A 17,153-nucleotide genomic window follows, 5' to 3' on the forward strand; every position below is an offset into this window, starting at 1 on the left:
TTCGACTAAACAATTTTATTTATCACTTTATGTCACCTAACGTTTATTTTTATTTTTATCTACTGTATTTTTCTCTTTCCTACCAAACACAAATGTCCCGCTTCAACTATATGCTGGTATTAGTTTAACAAGGTAAACAGCACCAATGACCCGGGTTGGTATAACATGCTAAATATCATTTAAAAGGAAAATACCTTTCGGGTCCTTGAAAGTGTATAGTCATGTTATATTAGTATATGAAAGTAATAAAAAAAGTCGTGCAATTTTTTTCAGTTATAAAAACATATAGTTTAAAATTCAAGTTGTTTATTAATTACTTCGTAATGATTTAAAAGTATAAAAGAAAATTATAAATATATATTTTTTATTTTCAATTATTCTCTCAATTTTCTTTTCTTTTTAATGTTTGATTGTTATGCTTCATTAATGCACAAATTTTTACATTATCAACTAATAAAATTTTTGTCATAGACGCCGCTTCAAATCCACTTCCAAAGATGCTGTTGCTGGTTACAACAAATCAGAGTCCACCTAGCCAGCCCCGATATGGAATATGGATAAAAACATGGAATATGGATAAAAGTAAAACAATCAACCGAAGGAGAGGAATATGGAATCATAAGCCATAAGTAAATCTCAGGTGGGCATTTGGTTAAAATCAGGATCATAGAAGCCCTAATCAAATCAAAATGAAAATCCCCAATCTTGTGTTGTGTTGCGAGCCATGAGAACATTGTGGAAGTGATTGCTAGGAAGTTGTTATTCCATGGAAGGTATAGATAAAGCACTCCGAGGGACATGGAACTTGAAGTTGAAAAGATGAAACATGAATCTGGGTTTGTGAAAGGAGAAGAGGAGAGAGAACAAAAAATCTAGAAAACAAATTTTGTGACGGTTTTTAAAGATAATATTGTTAAAATATCAACGATGTTAATTTTAAGTGGATGAAAGGATGAATTTAAACTAATTTAAAAATATAAAAGATTAAATTAATTTTTTTAAAAAATATAAGACTAAATTAAACCAAAAAATAAGATCAAGGATTAAAAGTTCATTAAGCCAAATTTTTAATATACAATACTTTTAATATAATTATACTCACATTACTTTTTAATTGAATGATAATATAAAAAAATCCTTTTTTTCTTACTATAACAAATTTTTTTTACACTTTGTAATATAGTTTTAATTATTAAGTGAATTTCATATTAATTTTTCTAAAAATGCATAAGTCACCTCTTTTTACAATAAATTAGTCATAGAATTTTCTTAGTATTCAACTTTCATATATGATTCATTGGAGAAAGGTGCAGATAAATATTGGTCTAGTTGGGAAGGAACAAACTCATATTGTAACACTTCGAACGAGTCACACTAGAATGAGAAGGAACCAGAGATTGTGTAAGTATAAGACTGTACAATTGATGATGACTTAAAGAAATTAATTGGTACTACGTATACCAACAAGATACATTTGCGTTTCGATAATTTATCACTTAAGAACTTCATAGTTAAACGTGTTTGACTTGGACTAGTTATGCGATGAGTGACCTTCTAGGAAGTTTTTCAAAAAGAGTGTGAGTGAGGACAAAACACACTAAAACATTTTGTGTCGGTTTGTGGGGGCAATCGATGATCTTAAGAGAAGATGAGGTCTCAAAAAAGGTTATCTATGAAGGATTTTGACCAAAGGATGTTGAGTGAAGTATCACCGTGTGTGAAGTGTTGTAGTGTGATTCATCAAGAAGTCGACAATCAGGAACGTTACACATATCCCACAAGGACATGAGTTTGATTGTCGCTGTCGATGTAAAGACGAATAATTTGTAAGTATCTATATAAACGTCTCTTTGAGACTTGAGAATCAAATTGGCTTATTTTACTCTTTCTTTGCGGACCAAATTGGTAATTAAGTCCAAAAAATTTATTATTTTAATTTGAGTTTAATATCTATACATGAACAGTTTTATATTATTTTTTAATTTTTATTTGAATTATTTTAGTATGATTATTATTTTAAAAGTCAATAAAACATATTGTAAGTTATGATTGAATGATGGTGTAAATTCTTTTTTTCTTAGTGGTATTGCTTAACCTTTTTTTCTCTTTTAATTTTATTCCTTTCTTTCACTTTGCAACTCTTTCTCTATGCAACTCTCTCCCTCTCTTTTTGCAATAATGTGGACGCAACAAGTGCCTGTCTCTACCACCCTAGAAACCGTTCCTCTCTCGTTCACCTTCAAATTTCACAAAAAACCCATCCTTTGTAAATGGTAAATTAAAAATGGTTATCACAGAGTAAAGGCATTAACTTTGGATGAACTTCCCCCAAACGCGCTTCGGAAGAAGAGACAACCGCAATGGAGAGGAGGCTTCAGCCGGGGACTCGACTTGGGATTGGCTCGCATTGGCCTTGCACTCAGCAAAGGCTTCTTTATTCGCCCTTTAACCGTACTGGTTTCTCTTTTTCTCTTTCTCTTTTTTAAGAAAAATCAATTTCACTTCACTGTTTCTATGAAATTTGGATGAATTGAGCATGTAATTTGATACTGTGTTTTGGGTTCTTTGTCCATTTTGTAAGCATCTTTTCAAAGTGGTTGGAATTAAATTTGGTTGAAGTAGTGACATGTGGAATGGATTCCTAACTCATAATTATATTGTGTTTGGATTAGCTTGATGGTGAGAAAAAAAAATTAATTATTTTTTCATGGTGAAGGCAAAGCAGCAAATAGTTGTTTTTATTGTTTTAGGATAGCACCATGATTCTTTGGGGTAGAATTGATTGAGAGTCTTATTCAACCAAGGTCCTTCTAATAAAGTAATTATCTTTAAGTGGATTTATTAGTGATAATATGATCAGATGGTACCTGTTATTTGCATATGTTAATGATTTAGACATATTGTGTGGCATATGCGGATGTGTGGCCAAAGAGAAGTGTTCAATTTGGATGCATACATGGTCAAAGAAAATATTCAGCTTGAATGTGAGGTGTTTCCTCAACCTGACAGGATACTTTATCCTGTATAATAATATGCATAACTATGCTACTATGATTCTTAGCATAAATGAGATGGCTAGTCGAGACTAGTTAGTGTTGTTCTCACACATCTCTTAGGAGGAAAATGGAGGAGCAAATGTCTAGGTTTCAATCATGGTGTTCTTTCCCTGAAGGGATTTTAGAGAGTATGTTAGTGGACTCGTTATCTGTTTAACAGAGAAAGCATATAATCCTAACTTAAATACCACATAACAACAACAATATATGACATCAAAGCATTATTTCCCTTCTCTTATTTTTCTTGTATATATATTTCATTTATGAGCTGTCCATAAATAGTACAAGAATATGCTTTGATTCCATCTTATCCTCCTAGGTTTTAGGTCATTCTTTCTCATTGTACAGACTATAAATAATGTAATCATTGCTATTATTAATATACAGAATTTCATACCAATTCTCTTTTTCTCCTTTCCTTTATTTTCTTTTATGGTATCAAGAGCCCTCTAAGGTTTCAGCCGCCATCTCCCTATGGCTACCTCCGGCTCATCTGGTGAGGAGGATCTTACTCCACCTCCACCTCCCACTCCACCACCACCACCTTTCTTCATCGATCCCATTCAGAACCCAGCCTGCCCTTTCTATATCCATCCCAATGAGAGTCCCACATCTGTTATTGTTACTCCTCCACTTACTGCCAATAATTTTCAATCTTAGTCCCGTTCATTTCGAATGGCTCTTATCTTCAAGCACAAAATGGGCTTTCTCAATGGATCTATTCCAATTCCTCAGCCCACAGACCCGATTTATTCTTCCTGGGAGCGATGCAATACGCTTCTCATGTCATGGCTGCTTAACTCTCTTTCTCCCTCTATTGCTCAAAGTGTTATTTTCTTTGAGAATGCTATTGATATTTGGAATGACCTCCGTGAATGCTTCTCTCAAGGTGATTTTCTTTGAGTCGCTGAATTGTAGAAGGAAATCTATGCTCTTAAACAAGGCTCTCTCTTTGTGACTGATTACTACACTACTCTCAAGTCTTTGTGGGAGGAACTAGGTAACTATCACCCTTTGCCTCCTTGTTCTTGCTCTGCAAAGACTTACCACCAATAGGATCTTATCATCCGCTTCCTTAAAGGCCTTGATGAGCGTTTTGCCATGGTGCGTTCTCATATTCTCTTGCTTGATCCTCTTCCCTCTGCCAATCGAGTATTTTCCATGATCATCCAACATGAACGACAACATTCCAACCCAACTTGGACTCAAACCCATTCATTAATGCAGTTTCTGGAAAAGGCCGAGGCAACCCACAACCAGGGGGGCCAAATTGACACGTAAATGTGACTTCTGTGGCCACCTCGATCACACCATTGATTTTTGCTTCTAGAAATCGAACACCATGCTGCCAAAATGTAGCCACTATGACAAACTTGGTCACACCAGTGATGTTTGCTACTCTAAGTTTGGGTACCCTCCTGAACATTCAAAATACCCAGGTCGCCCATGTCTCTTTAACAACAAATCTGCTTCTGGTGGCGGCACAACCTCCTCAGGTGGAGGTGCGGTGAACAGCGTTGAAGTGGCAACCCTAACTCATGGAGGAGAAAACAAGAAAGAAAGCTCAGCTCAGGGTCATGAGTTTCACATCACAATGGCCCAATACCAACAATTGATGAATCTTCTCAGCAAATCCTCTGGACCTGGTGGTGCAAGCTCAGAGACTACTCTTACACGAGCCAACCTCACTCATTCTAGCTCAAATCAATTTCACAATTCTGGTTTTGGTAGTCACTTTATTTTTTCTATTTCCACCACACACACACACTTAACACTCTTAGTTCACACACCACACCATGGGTAATTGATTCTGGAGCCACAAACCATATAACTTGTTCCTTAGACTATTTTTATACATATTCTACAATTACACCAGTAAAGATTAATTTACCCAATGGATCCACTGTCCAAGCCCACATTTCGGGTAGCATAAAATTCACTCCAGATTTTATTATCCATAATTTTCTTTTTGTTCCTGATTTTAGCTTCAATCTTTTGTCTATCCCAAAGTTATTATACACTTTCCCATGTTGTATTACCTTTTCTAGTGATCTTTCTAAATTTTCTTCTGAAATACAGGACATGAGCACGTTGAAGACAATTGGTTTGGATGACTTGAAGGAAGGCCTTTTTCACTTGATAGTTGGAAAGGATAGAAGCCCATATACCAACAATATCACCACCACCAACATTAATAACTCCTAGCTTTGGCATTTTAGATTAAGTCATTTATCTGGTAATTGTCTGAATGTCTTAAATCAACAATTCCCTTTTATTTCAAAAGATTCTAATGAAATTTGTGACATTTGTTATTTGGCTAAACAAAAACGATTACCCTATTCTCTTAGTTCAAGTAGAAGCTCTAAAATTTTTGAGTTGATTCATATGAATATTTGGGGACCATTTTCTAAATCATCAATTCATGGACATAAACATTTCTTAACTATACTTGATGATTTTAGTAGATATACTTGGGTGGTTTTATTAAAATCAAAAAGTGAAGTGAAGACACATGTTCAAAATTTTATTAATTTAATTGAAAATCAATTTGAAACAAAAATTAAATGCATTCGATCCGATAATGGTCTTGAATTTTTTCTTAAAGAATTTTTCTCTTCAAAGGGTATAATTCACCAAAATAGTTGTGTGTATACCCCACAACAAAATGGAAGAGTGGAACGCAAACATCAACACATCCTTAATGTAGCTAGGGTCCTTATGTTTCAATCTAAAATTCCAACAAATTTTTGGTCTTATGCTATAAAACATGCCGTTTTCCTCATAAATCGCATTCCCTCTCCCGTTATTTCTTATAAAACACCATTTGAGCTTTTATACAAAACTCACCCAGATTTTTCTATGATCAAAGTTTTTGGTTGCTTATGCTATGCATCAAATCATAATCAAACTCACAAGTTTCAACCTCGTTCAAGAAAAGGGGCATTCTTAGGTTTTCAAAATGGTACCAAGGGATATGTTATTTTAGACATTAAAACAAGAGAAATATTCATTTCTAGAAATGTTGTTTTCCATGAATTCTTCTTTCCTTTCCACATAAACCAAAACCTCTTTACTAGCGAAGCCCAGCCAAACTCACCTATAGACCCAATTTCATATACACTACCTACACCACCTCACTTTACCCCATCCACACCTATCACAACAAACATTGACCCAACCATTCCTCAACCCAATGGCTCATCATCACCTTTCCCAAATCCTTCAACTCCTCCTGAAATCGACACACCAAACCCCAACATCATTGATCAACACATCCAAGAACCACCAAACTCACCACCGTCTAACCATGCTTTACCAAGTCGGCCTAGCCGCGACACTTATCCTTCTTCTTACCTTTCTGATTATCAATTTCAAATTCCTTCCCTCAAGTTTGCTCAATCCTCATCAACATGCGCATATCCCATTCAGAGTTTCCTCTCATACACTCATGTCTCTCCATCTCATCACCATTTCCTTATGACTCTGTCATCTGAGCACCAACCCACCAGTTTTCATGAAGCTGTGAAACATCAATGTTGGCGTGATGCCATGAAATACGAGATCAAGGCTCTACAGTTGAATCAAACCTGGGACATTGTTTAAACCCCTTCTCATGTACGACCAATTGGGTGCAAGTGGGTAAATAAGATCAAACGATTACAAGATGGTAGCATTGAGTGTTACAAGGCTCGTCTTGTTGCCAAATGATACTCTAAAATTGAGGACATAGATTACTTTGAAACCTTCTCCCTTGTTGTTAAGATGACCACTGTTAGAGTTGTTCTTTCTTTGGCATCAATTAATCGATGACACCTCCATCAATTAGATGTTAGCAATGCTTTCTTACACAGGGACCTCAGGGAGGACGTTTACATGGAGATCCCTCCTGGATTGCTTGGTTACACATCAAGTCAGAGTTGCAAATTGAAGAAATCACTCTATGGATTAAAGCAATCCAACAGAAAATGGTATGAGAAATTATCTAATCTATTGCTGACTTGGGGTTATTCACATGCCCATGCTGATCATAATCTGTTTATCAAGGCTCATAATTATGAATTTATTGCTCTAGTTGTATATGTTGATGACATTATGCTGACCGGTAATTCCCTTGCTGAGATTGAACGCATTAAGTGTATTCTTCACACTAATTTTCACATTAAGGATTTGGGGAAACTAAAATATTTTTTGGGGATTGATGTTGCACATTCTGATAAAGGAATTTCATTGTGCCAATGTAAGTATTGTTTGGATTTACTGAAAGATTCTAGTATGCGTGGGTGTAAGCCATCCTCCATTCCTATGGATAGTTCTCTTCGACTCCATAATGATTCCTCTGGTTTTCTTGATGATCCCCTACCTTATAGACGCCTAGTTGGAAAATTGGTCTATTTGACAAGCACACGCCCTGATATTGCCTTTGCTACACAGCAACTAAGTCAATTTATGTCAAAACCAACAAAAGCTCATCATGCTGCAACTGTTCGCATTCTTCGATATCTCAAAGGGTGTCCATGCAAAGGCTTATCTTTTCAACGACTTGCTCTCCTCATCTACTTGGGTTTAGTGATGTTGATTGGGCAACATGTATTGACTCTAGGTGCTCTATTACTAGTTATTGCTTCTTTATAGGCAATTCACTTGTTTCATGGAAAACTAAGAAGTAAACTACAGTATCACATTCTTCTTCTGAGGCTGAATATCGAGCACGTGCTTCTGCAACTTGTGAATTACAATGGTTTACTTACCTTCTAAGAGATCTACGGATTCCCCTTTCCAAGCCTTTCGTACTTTACTATGATAATCATAGTGCTCTTCACATTGCTGCCAATCCGGTCTTTCATGAATGCACCAAACACTTGGACATTGATTGTCATCTAGTCTGTGAAAAATCCCAAGCAGGACTCATGTTACTGCTCCCAGTCTCTTCTTCAAATCAACTTGCGGATATATTCACAAAGGTTCTTCCTCCTCAATCCTTCAGCACCAATCTTTCCAAGCTGCAGTTACAAAACACTTTTTGCACCTCCAACTTGTGGGGGGCTAACAGAGAAAGCATATAATCCTAGCTTAAATACCACATAGCAGCAACAATATATGACAACAGAGCATTATTTCCCTTCTCTTATTTTTCTTGTATATATATTTCATTTATGAGCTGTCCATAAATAGTACAAGAATATGCTTTGATTCCATCTTATCTTCCTAGGTTTTAGGTCATTCTTTCCCATTGTACAAACTATAAATAATGTAATCATTGCTATTATTAATATACAAAATTTCATACCAATTATCTTTGCCTCCTTTCCTTTATTTTTTGTTACTGTTCATTAGTTTGTATGTTAAATTTGTACCTTGAAAAAAATGAGAAATGCTTGTTTGTACGAAAGTGTTTTTGTAAAAATTGCACGAATGTGTATTTGTGCCAAGACTTATCTTTTATTTTAATATTATTTTAACTAATATTTATTTTCTTGAAAAAAGAAACTAACCCCACATAACTTATTTGTGCGATTCGTGCAAGAAGCTTTCGTACGGAATAGCCACTACTAAAAAACTTGTTTTTTACGACGCACATTCTAAGACGGTTATACGGAAACCGTCTTAGAACGTGACGCGGTGACATTTTTGTAATTAAGATCATTGTATTTTATTTTTATGACGCACATTCTAAGACAGTTATGCAAAATCGTCTTAGAATGTGACACGGTGATATTTCTGTAATTATTGGAAACTTAAAGGACGACGAGTTTCAAGAAAGGACCGTCTTCGTATTTGTTCCCAATAAACAAAAGAATATTTACTAAGTTACTAACCCTTGTTCTCATTCATTTCATTTCAAATCATGGTTGCAATCTCAGGCGTTTGCTCATCCTCCCCATCTCTCAACCACTCCACCCCAAAACGACGCCACACCCCACTCCTCCCCTCCAAACCTTTCTACTCTCTTAGGCATGAGGCTCTCGCGCCACAGCAACAACTAAATCTCTCAACACCAGACTCGAGAAGGAGCCACACGCGCTATGGCGGCGCTACGTGGTGTGGCTTTACCAGCACAAGGAGCTGGGACTCTACCTGGACATGAGCCGGGTCTGGTTCACCGACGAGTTCGCCCGTGAAATAGAGCCCCGCTTGTGTTTCAAGCATGACAGTCTCGCCTCCGTTTCCTACTATTTCAAACCCAAGCACAAAGGTGTTGGAGAAGACGAGGGTTTACCATTACAAGAGGCTCATTTTAGAGGCAGGTTACTCCAAGGAACAACACTCCCTCTTCCGCACGGTTACTCTGGTACGTTGTTGCCAGAGCTAGGGAAGCATTATTATGTGGTGTACCGGCATTATCAATATCATTAAATCGGTAAATTGATGATTCTACACATTTTTTTTAACTGTGCTGAAGCTGGGTGTTATGAATTGATATCGTGTCCTGTTGTAGGAAGATGGATGACAGTTAAGAAAACGATTTCAAGGATGTTGTATCAGTTTGTTTACCATTAATAATCATAGCTATTAGGGATGTTGAAAAGGGAACTTTTCCCAAAAGCTGCCTTTTAAATGTAGAAATTCCGACATTTCCTTTGAGTAACAAGGTGTGTAAATTTTGTTATATATTGGATAACTTTTTCACATGTTTTGGTGTACTAAGCAAATGATGTAGGCATTGGGCCATATGGTGTACAAAATTTAGTGTGCACGATAATATTCTTGTCGATTAGATTCTAATGTTTTAAAACATTTCACAGTTAGATGGGAGTGTTTTAAAATATTCTTTGGTTTATTGTTTATGTGTATGCAATGCAATGGTTTTTTTTAATAGGGCTTCAAATTAACCAAACAAAGTATGTGGAGATCTACTCCAAACTGGCTAGCTGTTTCCACTAGTCGTTATCCAACTGGTCATTTCTTGGCCAATCAAGGTGGCATTGGTCTTCAGTTTGCACAGCTTGGTCGAGATGCTTCTGCAATTGTAGGTGTCCTACATACATATCATGTCTTTTTGTTCTCTATAATCTGAAGGGATTTTAATGCTTCTAATCTAGTATAATGATGGTACTCAAATCTTGCTCACATTTATCTATTTCAGGGTGTAACTCGTCGATTGGCTACACAGAAGAAGAATTTGGATTTCAATATCTTGACTATTTTTCTTAGTTTCATGTTTTTACTTTTCTTGATATGACAGTCATTCTTGCGAGAGACAGACAGAAAGAATGCATGCATTCGGAGTATAGACACTTCCAAATAAGAAATTTGATAGTGATCGAAGCTTCTAAATTTTGAAAGAAATTACTAGACACTTACCTAAAACTTGAGCCTTTAGGAAGTGGCTCCCACTTCTTGTACATTCTACAAGATGCTAGTTGACCATATACTAGATAATCCTTTATGCTCTGAATTAATAATTAAAATCCCTATTCAAGGTGGTGTTTGATAGAGCCCCAATGGCATGGCTTGATCCATAGATCTGATCTCCCCTAGTAGAAAATGAAGTATGGAGTTCATTCCTTAATGCCCCTATTCTTCTAATCAAATTGTAGTTTCAACTCAAAGTCAATATGCCTAACAGCTTAATCTTTTAAGATGATTGTTTGCTTACAAAGATGATTAATTATTGTTATTGCTAGATATGAAAAGGTATAATATCAATAAAACCTTAAGAGGCTTCACTGCTTTAATCTTTAATTTATGTTGAAATCATATTCATAGGTGAACATTAGAAGTGTTGATGAAGCTGTAGTGATTGGTGCTGCACTCTCTCTGTCTTCTTCTGCATTTGTTCTATAGGTATTTGTGTGTTTTGAATGTCTATTTAAAACTGAAGATAAACAAGGACTATTTCTGCACCTTGTTTGCAAAAAAGACATGATGACAATGTTGATGTATTAATGGTACCTAATATTTTTCACTAGTACTTCAATTTTCATGTTTCCAAGAAATAGGAAACTTTTTTATGCATTAAAGAAAAAATAATGCACGTGACTAACAAAAATAAACATGATTTCATGACTATTGATAGATCTGAGGTAGAGCTGAACAGTTGTAATTTGTTTAGATTGATACTGACAAACACATTCACGCTTTTATAAAATATATACGAAGGTATTCACATTCCAACATAGCACATAAGTTTTGGAGAAAAGTCTCAATGGAAAAGCTTGTGGTTGTTATTTTTTGTAGTTAATACAATAAAATATATAGCTAATTTTGATGGCTAGAATTCTTTGCGTCCTTCCTTCTGTCCTTTACAATCCAGTGATTTATTATGGATCCCATTGATTTTCTTAAAGATAATATTGATTTAGTTGTACTAGTTAGTGACTGTCATTTTCCTACTCTTGCCCTGCCAAATCATGTTGCTCCTTTTACTTCTAGTATGCAATCTCTTGGTGTGTAAATTTCTTTTTCCGGCCTTGTTCTTTTATATGCTATTACTTTGTTTTGTTTACTGCATTGAAAAGAAATCATGGTCAAAACAAGTTTGTCTGTGCATGAATCCATTGTGATATGTGACACTAAATATGGATAATGCAACTTATCAAATATATATATATATATATATATAGCTTCTTGCAGAGAGAGGTGAGCTTCCTACGAGATTTGGTTCAGCAACTCTCAGAATACTTCTTTAGCAGGTTTTTGTCTTACACTCTTGCCTGGTTACAGTGTCATTAAGTATGTAATATTTATCACAAAAAAATGTGGATGTTAGAACTCATATTGTATGAGTTTACCTGCTGACATCTTCTGATAAACAGTTGTAGATTGATAAGTAATATGTCAGTAAAGAACAGTTTTTATATAATTAATTTTGTTGCTTTTCTACTTGCTATTCCAGGACTTAGCTGTGTTGTCCCTCTTTTAGTCATACTTCCAATACTAGAGAGCCAAGTGAGATGTAAACTATAAGTAATATCCTCACTCTTGCTATTCTCTTTGTAAGTTGAGAATGTCCTATTACTTACTAATAGTAACATTTCTCACAAATAAGTGCCATTAACCAAAGTAGCATGACAGTAATTTGGGATGGAAAAAAGACAACAAGATAAAATCCATATAAAATTTATGCCATATTTGTTTATATGTAGTCATAACCGTACATAAAGACATGTAGACACCTGTATTTTTTTTATGAAATATAAAGTTAACAAATTTAATTATTAAATTGTCTAGTTTATCTTATTAATTGTATGTTAAATTTTACATAAATTAGTTATTTATAAGTATATTTGTAATTGGCATCTAATTATACATAAACATATTATATATTATAATATAATTAATTAATCATGTATCAATTAATTTTTTAACTTATACTAATTTTTACTAAGTCATTCTTTTTTTTAGTGTACATTATACAAATATCTGTCAAATTTATAGGATTCATATAATAACAAAAGATTTCATTGTGTTGATATATAAAAGAAGAATGATTTATTTAATATAAGAATTTGTATATATGATTTTTTCTGCGTGAAATTTTTTAAACTAACATAATATTGATATGAATTAATTCTAATATGTGTCAAATTTATACTCATGACGTTGTTTAATAAATTTAAGTTCTTGTAATGAGAGCATGTATGTGCAATTGGTTGTGTGAGAGCATGTATATGCACAAGAGGGGGAAAAAATACGGGTTTCTATAATTATGAACCTACGATTATGAGGATACTAATGATCGATGTAATGTTGATTAGCTTCTAGCTTATGAAAGCTTTTCAATTGTAAAACTCAACTGTTAAAAACATTTCCAAGGCAAGAATTCTAGTTTATAAACGGAGCTTTTCAATTGTCCATTTTTGACATGTCTTTTTGATTATATCTTGTTAAGGTATCTTTTTTTTATTTGCATCATTTTCAAAATCTATTTGTGATGGACCCTGATTACCTATAATTTGTTCCGTAATTCTAGATTTGGGTGTTGAGAAAGGCATTAAATTGGAAGGTTTGTCAGAGGCGCATATCTTTAAGGCACTTGAAGATTTGGTAAATATTTGAATGCTAAATATTTGACTGCTAAATATTAGTCTTTCTTCCCCTTTATCCATGTTTTTGGTGTATGCTAAATAGTTGACTGCAAAATAGTAATGATAAATCTTTTGGTTCTAGAATTTATAGATTAAATGTATTGGTGTTTTCTTCTATGTATCATTTGCCTCTTATGTTGTTAATTAAGTGTATGATAAATTGCTTAATTTTTTTATTAAATTTGTTTGTTGGTTATGAGTTTAATAATAACTATTTAGAGATAATTAATTTAATAGACTTTTAATTTTTTTAAAATATAGTGAGGATTTTAAGAATGGTCATGATTTTTTAAAAATTCGTCTTAAAAAGAAATATACATTGTAAGACGATTGTTTATGAGATTATCGTCAAAAATCTTAATTTTCTACTGGAAAATCGTCTTAAATATGCTATAGAACCGACGAAAAATAAGTTTTTGTAGTAGTGAGCATTACTAAAGAAAATACTGCTTGTAATGATAAACAAATCTAATACTAATTGTTCCGATAATAAAAATCTAATTAATACTGCTTGCAACATCTAATTAGACTCAAATATGAATGATTAATAAAGAAATTAGTCCGATACTACGGCGTCTTCAGTTACTTTTATTTGTTTTTGCTTTATTTACGGCGTCTTCAGTTACTTTTATTTGCTTTTGCTTTATTTAATTACTTCTGACTATTATTATTTTATTATTACATTGTAATTTTTTGCATTCGAAAGGCTTACCATGTGCGATGGTGTGCATCAATTTGTATATAAATCAAATCATATCGATTAATTCTAACTTGTATATAAAATCTCTCTTCCCCTTTTCTTTTCCGCTGTATGTGTGTGCTTGTTTATTTTTTATTTTTTATTTTCTACAGAAAGTGTTATTAGAGTTCTTATTATTGGGTTCGGAGTTTCCATGGATTCAGTGCGTGTTTTATCTTCTCCTAATGCTTGTTCTGTCGCAACTGGTACCAATATACATGTCTGCTTTCACATTACCCATTGCTTTCTTCTTTGATTTATTCATCCATTTTTCTTGTAAAACCTTTCGTGATTGTAGGTGGAAATCTCCGGCGGAGTAAACATTCCACCAATAATATTTACTATACAAGTATGTATCACATATCCCCATTGTCCTCTAATTAACATTTATTATTACTACTTGAATATCTCAGTCTTTCACATTTTCCCATCATCTGCTAGGTGAAAGAAGGAATCACTTCTACCTTGTATGGATCAAGAAATCTTATTAGTTACTTTTTTGGTCCTTTATTGTAGAATTAAATTGATATATTTTTTAGGTGTAATTATAAGAAATATAGATTCATTTTCAAATATTAATGGTTATTTTTTGTATATTATTAATTTACTATGAAGTCTATTAATAAGATACTCACTCATTTTATATATAAGTGGATGAACTAATTGGTGAAAAAAATATCCCTTGAATTATAAGTATTGTTATTGAATATAACCACTACTTAAATCATTTAATTTTTAGTATTTTTAAAATAAAATTTAAATTTGTAAAATTATTAATTAAAATCAAACAATTCACTTAACTATTTCATGGGTCCTTTGTTGGGAAGGTTTCCAAGTTCAAAGGAAAGGAGGATAATTTTTTTTTCAAATTAAAAATTAGGTAATATTTAACGAATTCAAAGAGTTTAATTAAAATAAAAAATAAAGTGTTAGAATAGTACTAAAATTATATTAATATATTATTTTATATGTTTTTAAAACTATTAAATTAGAAGATACTGCTTCAAAATAAAAATTTATTTTCTCCATCCTTCAAAAGTTATATCCTAAGCTGTCTCTTAACTTGATAAGATTGCGATGGGTTTATGTGACTAATTATATACTACGTGAAAGGTTAATCAAAGTTATCTAGATTAAAATATAAAATATTGCAAATATATTGTTTGCTTCATTTTTTTTTTTTTGCTTTTACACAATACGAATATTTTGTTTAATGTTGTTCGTGTTAAATTTAATTTTTTTTCTTCTATATTAATATTTGCGAGCGTTATCTTAAATACCATTTGTATGTTAAGAGTTTTTTTTAATAGTATTTACTAACAATAACTTGAAGCAAATGGGTTTATTTTTCTCAATACAAAATAAGCTTCTTTTTTTCAAAATGAAAGTCAATCTTCAAAATTAATTTAAATTTCCAGTTTTTAGAAATCTTCAAAATAAAATTCCTTTCAAAATTAAACTCAACCTTTCCAAAAATATATTTTCAAAGAAAAACCATTTTTTTCAAAGTTAAAGTTAACCAATTAACAATAATATTTTCATAATTATGTGAATTTTACCAAACACCTATGCATACATAGGAGCAATAATTGGACTCGTCATCCCAAAAATTAATTCTTGAACAACATTTTCATTTATGTTAAAAAATCATTTTTGCTTTAATTCTCTATATTTCACACAAAAAAACTAAAAAAATGCAATATACCAAAAAGCTTAATTACCCTACTTTTGGTCATTATAGTTACAATAACTTTCCCTTCTAGTCTCTTTATATAGTTTAAAACATTCATTTTGGTCTTTATAGTTGTAATATTTTTTATCCTTTTGGTCCTGTGATCTAATTCTATCCCCCAAGGGTATTGGATAAAAGACTCCAAGAGAAATGGGTTAAAGCTGCTAAAGAAGGTCTTAGAATTCTCACGAACCTCAAGATAAATTTTTGAGCCCATGGGCCAATATTGGTTCCACTTTTCTTTGTAAATATTAGAATATGTTTTTCCTTCTTTTGGGCCTTGTATTTTGATCATTCTAGTAGTATAAGGTTTTAGCCTTGTATTTCAGGGAATTTTGAGTAGTCTTTATAGTATGAACTTTTTTGTATTTTCATATATTTTGGCATGGGGGTGAGCTTAGCTATTATAGGAGGTGTGTGTAGCTAAGCTTAAGCTTCTCATCTCAAGGAGGTTAACTTAGTTATTAGAGGGGTGTGTGTAGGTAAGCTCTAGCTTCTCAAGGAAGCTTCTCAAGGAAGTTTCTCAAGGAGGTAAGCTTAGTTACTAGAGGACTGTGCGTACCTAAGCTCTAGCTTCTCAAGGAAGCTTCTCAAAGATGCTTCTCAAGGAAATTTCTCAAGGAAGCTACCTAGGCTATAAATAGAAACATGTGTAATACTTGTTGTAACTTTGATGAATGAGAGTCTTGTGAGATACACTTCAAAATTCAACTTCTCTCCCTCTTTTCCTCCTTCAATTTCGTGCCCCCCTCTCTCTCTCTCTTTATTTTCCTCCATTGAAGCTTTCTCTCTAAGCTTCTTATCCAAGACACTCTCTCGGTGGTGAAGCTCTTTCTTCCATGGCTTACTCCCTAGTGGATGGCGCCTCCTCTCACTTCTTCTCCTTTATCTTCTGCTGCATCTCCATGGTGAAAAATCACCATTGAAGGACCTTATTGAAGCTCAATGATCCATCCTCCATAGAAGCTTCACAAGCAAGCTTCCATCAAGTGGTAATCAGAGCACAAGAGCTTCAAGTAGGTGCTCCTTAAACCTCCATTAAATTTCAGCTTTACCTTCTCCTCCGTTGTTGTTTCTTCATTTTTCTCCATGTATTTCTTCACATGTCTTGTGTTGAATGTTGTTAACATGATTCTTTAGAATTTTTACCGATTAAACTTGCTATAGAAGCTAGATTTGATTTTTCGATGGTTCAAATTTCTTGTTCTTGTTCTTGAAACATGAATTGTGTTGAGTTTAGGTTCCTTTGAGTTTTGTTTTTCTATTTTTTTGTTCACCTTTTTTTAGTTTTATCATAGAATTCATGTCTAGTCATCAAACTTGTCACATAAGATTCCATATGTTGTGCTGAATTTTATTTTTCTTGTTTCTTTGTTTAACTCATTTGTTCATGAGTGTATGAAATTCTTTTAGCCTATTAGTTGATTTGATTCAAATCTTACGTGTTAATTAGTCCTTAACATGTTCATGCAAAATTCTTAGAGAGTCTTTGATGGTGAACCTTTTTCTTGAACTTTTAGGTTTCCTTATGATTGTGTTTATTGTGAATTTGAGTTTTGGTGATTGAATTGTTGGCTGAAATTTTGATCCTGAGTGAA

General features: G+C 33.3%; 1 long non-coding RNA gene across 8 annotated transcripts; it reads left to right on the top strand.

The window, feature by feature from the left end:
• Window positions 1–9,425: 9,425 nt before the first annotated feature.
• Window positions 9,426–14,396, top strand: LOC100795937 (uncharacterized). Of its 8 annotated transcripts, XR_005889562.1 has the most exons (6): window positions 9,426–10,023; window positions 10,764–10,841; window positions 11,621–11,689; window positions 11,893–13,043; window positions 13,937–14,172; window positions 14,265–14,396. It is a non-coding gene; the product is annotated as an uncharacterized lncRNA (long non-coding RNA). The 8 variants fall into 8 exon arrangements; XR_005889561.1 differs by having other exon boundaries at window positions 9,426–11,689; window positions 13,937–14,029; window positions 14,122–14,172; XR_005889564.1 differs by having other exon boundaries at window positions 9,426–11,689; window positions 11,893–11,963; window positions 12,970–13,043.
• Window positions 14,397–17,153: the final 2,757 nt, after the last annotated feature.

Source organism: Glycine max, chromosome 1 (genome assembly GCF_000004515.6).
Source record: "Glycine max cultivar Williams 82 chromosome 1, Glycine_max_v4.0, whole genome shotgun sequence".
Taxonomy (NCBI): domain Eukaryota; kingdom Viridiplantae; phylum Streptophyta; class Magnoliopsida; order Fabales; family Fabaceae; genus Glycine; species Glycine max.